Raw genomic sequence first — 5,330 nt, forward strand, 5'->3', positions numbered from 1 at the left:
GGAAAGTCGTCTTGACATCCATTTGCCAAATCTCATAATCCATATGAGAATGGATAAGAGTATCCGGATAGACTTAAGCATGGCTACCGGTGAAAAGGTTTCCTCATAATCGATTCCCTCTTTTTGAGTGTACCCTTTCGCAACAAGCCTAGCTTTGAAGGTTTCTACCTTCCCGTCTGTCCCTCTTTTCCTTTTGTAGATCCACTTGCATCCAACGGCTTTTACACCATCAGGTGGTTCTACAAGCTCCCAGACCTTATTAGAGTACATGGACTCTATTTCAGAATTCATTGCCTTTTGCCAAGATGCTGCATCTATATCTTGGAGTGCTTCGTCATATGACCGGGGATCAGGTTCATGTTTACCCGGGATCAAGTCCGAAGACTCTCCCAAAAACATGAATCTTTCAGGCTGCATTACAACCCTCCCACTACGACGAGGCACTGTCTGTGGTTGTGTATCATGTGTGACACGTGTTGCAGTCTCTTGTGGTACTTCATCTTGTACTGTTGGTACTGAAGTAGACATGTCCTCTCTAAGTTCTTCTAAAACAACTTTAGCTTGTGATCCATTATATAGTCTTCTTCTAAAAATTGGGCATTGGTGCTAACAATGACCTTCTGGTCTTTAGGACTATAAAATAAACCACCTTTCGTTCCTTTGGGATATCCTACAAACACGCGAACTTCTGTACGAGATTCTAACTTATCAGCATCTGGTTTCAGCACATGTGCTGGACTACCCCATATCCGAATATGTCTTAGACTGGGTTTTCGCCCATTCCACAATTCTATGGGAGTAGAAGAAACTGATTTAGAAGGTACTAAGTTCAGAATCTGCGTTTCCAGAGCATATCCCCAAAACGAATTTGTAATCTCAATAACTCATCATTGATCTAACCATCTCCATAAGAGTCCTATTCCTTCGCTCGCTACACCATTGTTGGGGTGTTCCGGTGCGAACAATTGGGATTGAATCCGGCCTCCGATAAGTAACTCCTAAACTCTCCTAAGAGGTATTCGCCACCACGATCGTAGTAGTGTCTTGATACTTTTACCTAGTCGTTTCTCCACATCACCTTGTATTCTTTGAACTTATCAAAGCACTCGGACTTGCGGCGCATTAGGTAAATGTATCCATATCTTGAATAATCGTCTATGAAAGAGACAAAATATTCAAAACCTCCTCTTGCCAGGACAGACATAGGACCACACAAATCAGAGTGAACCAACTCTAACACTTCTTTGGCTCTATACCCTTGGCCTTGAACGGCCTCTTGGTCATTTTACCTTCTAAGCAAGATTCACAAGTTGGAAAATTTTCCAACTCTAATGAACTTAAAGTCCATCGGCTATAAGCCTCTGAATCCTACTTAAGTTAATATGACCAAGCCTTAGATGCCAAAGATATGCTTGGTTCATTTCAAGGTTCTTTTCTCTTATTAGAATTAGAAGATGAATTATAAATTTCCATGTTTTGCTTTGTGGAAGAATTTGGATTTAAAATATACAAATTGCCAACTAATGCACCAGAACAGATAATCACTTTATTTCTTTTAATAACTACATCGTTACTGAAAGAAACTGAATATCCATCTAAAAACTGAAATTAAATTCTTTCTAAAACTGGGTACATAAAGACAATTTCTTAAAACTAAATTTCTATTTCTACTAAAAGATAAGTAGATGTCTCCCACTGCAACACTGCCACCTTAGTAGCATTGCCCATGTAGACGGTAATCTCCCTTCAGATAGTCGTCGGGTTTCCTGGAACCCCTGCAAGGAATTGCAGACATGATCGATGGCTCCCTACACACCAGGTGTTGGTAGATAACACCGCTAAACATGTTTCAACAACTAGAGTATGAGATATACCTTTGTTTTGGTTCTTACGAGACGATCCGCCTTCAATGTCCCGGATGAAGCACTTGCCCTTGCTTCTTCATTCGACTTTAAATCGTACTTTGAGATTTATTCACTTTCGAACCGGTTTGTTTCTTCTTCTTCTTACCTTTTGGTTTAGAAGTAGAACCATTTTCAAGATAGTGAATTTGAGCATTGTGATGAAATAACCCTTCTGGTTCTGTCAGTAGTTTCCCTAATGAATAAATCCTTTTATTCATATTATAGTTCAAGCCTCTCAAAACTTCTAGGTAGGGTTTGGAGGATCATATCGATCCGGGTTTCCCCATCAATTTCTCCTCTAAGGATCTGTATTTGTTCGGATAAGCCATCATGTTTAGGATATGATCCCTTCACGAGTACCCTCTTGCATGGTGGTCATTATCTTTCTCATAGCTTCTTGTCTAGAAGCCCTATCACGATGACCAAAGAGTTCCTTAAGATTGTTCATAATATCATAAGTTGTTGGTAAATCTTTATGTCGATGTTGCAATACATTTGACATTGAAGCCAAATGTAACACCGCACCATCTCATCTCGCTTTACCCATTTCCTATGATATTCAATCTCCTCTTGGGTAGATTCACGATGGGTGCATCAGGGCAATGCTCAGTCAATACAAATTTATAAGAACAATGTCCGGGTTTCTTTTCCAATCTATGTAGTTTGGTCCAAGTAAGTCTATTTTGTTGAAGTATGATGGATGGGTTGAAAGTCATCCTAAGAATCACAAATAACTTTTGGTCGAACTCTAAATTTAGAATAATATTGATTCCTCAAACAATACTATTTTAAATTAACCAACACCTTAAAACACCGTGAATTTTGTATGCCACGTTAGTGTGGACGATACAAATTCAACATTTGTAAAAGGAGGTTTTAACCCATTAATTTTATTATCTTGTCAACCTAACGTTTGACAAATAAAATTAATAGTTGGTATTATTTGGTCACACAAATAATAGCAGTGACTCCGTTGGGAAGGATACTATTAGATGTGTCTAAGTGTACACCATTACTTGACACTAAGTCCATTAATAAGATTATGCCCCTTCCGTTGGGGAAGATCATACGCTCTTAATTAACTTCCTATAGTCATCCATAAATGGAAGTCTGTTCTAGTGGTCCGCAAACAAGCTCATCCGTTATGGAGGAAGGCACTCAGAGCCAACGCGCAAGCTTGTTTGCATCACTTACAAACCAGTAATGGAGACCATGGGATTTACTTAAAAATCCCTCTCCCACTTAGTTATTTATAAATGAGGAATTTTAACTATGCTAGCCTACTAAACTTGTAAACTAACATGCACACACAGCACAATATAAAAGCAATAAATAGAAAATCTAATTTTCAACTATTATGGCTTTTATCTTTAATTGTCCTCCGTGTGTTGTCATCCGAAGCTGCTGCCATATTTGGCCACCGCCACCGGGTCTATCGCATCCATCTTGCTCCGAGTTCCACTGCGCCTCTGGTCCTTAGAAGGTTCCACGCTTTGCAAGATTCGATCCATGACATAAATAGAATTTTACATTTTGATCCTATATTCCATAAAAGGAATGTACATGTATCTAGATCAAAATAAAATCCTAATAAAACTAAATACCTGTATTTTAATACAATCATGCACACATATAAATGCCCTTGACATGTCCAAGGGTCCAATCACACACATAATTAACTAAAAGCCATAATAGTTGGATCCTGCATCCATAGAGTTAGCACATCCTACTATTACCCTCTAAATGTACTAGTGTAATTATATAGTCAAAATAAACTGAAACCTAACTACACTACGAATTGTTGGTTGCTACTCGGAAAGCCTATAGGTTCCACTGTACAAAAATTTTGTACAAAGGTCGAACCTTTTCCTAGCTACCATGTGTTCTTTTAAATTAAATTTTGGATCTCTGCGGAACTTAACACGTTTGATCCAAAACTTAATCTATTTGTTCTTTTAGGTTTTGACTTGGATCTCTGCGGAACTTAACACGTTCGACCCAAGTCACCTTAAGTTATTAATTCCATTAAATATCAATTTCCATAAAAGGTTCCGTATGGACGTGGCGAGGCACATGGCCTTCTTGGATATGGGAGCAACCACCACCGACTAGACAAAACCTTTAATAGAAAGCTAATATTTAATTTCCTAAAATAACTTTAGGTTAACCAAAGAGAACAATCAAATCACAAGGAAAAGAAAGAAACAAAAGAACACAACTTCGAAAAACATATTTGAAATACTAGAACGTAAGCCTCTTGTATTTGGTATTATTTCCATAAATAACTAGCATGATGCGGAAATAGAAATTACTAGTTATACCTTGTAGAAAAACCTCTTGATCTTCTACCGTATTCCTCTTCTAACCTCGGACGTTGTGTGGGCAACGATCTTCCAAGATGAGAAACCACCAACCACCTTCTTCTCCTCCAAGCAAGGTTCGGCCACAAAGGGAAACTTCACCAAGGAGGAAAAACAAAATACTAACCAAGCTCCAAGAGATGCTAGCTTTCTCTCCTTCTTCTTCTTCTTCTCCGAGTAGTATCCGGCCACCACAAGAACTCCAAGGGAGAGGGAGAGGTTCGGCCACCACAAAGAGGAAGAGAAGAAGATGATGGCCGGCCACACCAAGGAACAAAAGAGGGAGAGGAATAATAGATGTTGAGTTTTGTGAAGGCACCCTCACCCCTTCTTTTATATTCCTTGGCCTAGGTAAATTAGGAAATTTAATTACAACAAATTTTCCTTAATTTCCTTGACATGATTTAATTGAGAAAAATAAAATAATATTTCCCCAATTAAACAATGATGGCCGGCCACATCAAGAGGAAGCAAATTGGACAAGTTTTAATCAACAATTAAAACTTTCCTTATTTGTTTCCGGAAATTTTAAAAAATAAAATTTCTCTTTAAAAATCTCTTCATGGTTAACAAAAGGAAATATCTATAATTTTAATTTTATTAACATGTGAATAATTTTAAAGAGAAAATAAAAAACTCTCCAATCTACAAATAAGGAAAGAGATCTAATCTCTTTCTTTAATCATTTGTAAATCTTTTACAAGAGAGATATTTTAATTTTAATTCTCTTTAAAATATATCTTCCACATAATAATAAAATCTAAAATTAAATTTCTTTTTTTATTTAATTATGGCCGGCCCTACTAGCTTGGGTTCAAGCTAGGGCCGGCCACCTAAGCTTAGGCCGGCCCTAGCTTGGTTCCCAAGCTAGCTTGGCCGGCCCCCTTTAGGTGGGTATAGAAGGTGGGTATATGTGGGTATAGTACTCTATAAATAAGAGGCTACGATAGGGACCGAGAGGAGGAATTGGTTTTGGTCTCCCGATAAAATTAAGCATCCCATGTTCGCCCCGAACACACAACTTAATTTTATCAATGATAATTCATTCCACTAGAGAACTATCATT

This window comes from Zingiber officinale, chromosome 1B (genome assembly GCF_018446385.1).
Source record: "Zingiber officinale cultivar Zhangliang chromosome 1B, Zo_v1.1, whole genome shotgun sequence".
NCBI classification, from domain to species: domain Eukaryota; kingdom Viridiplantae; phylum Streptophyta; class Magnoliopsida; order Zingiberales; family Zingiberaceae; genus Zingiber; species Zingiber officinale.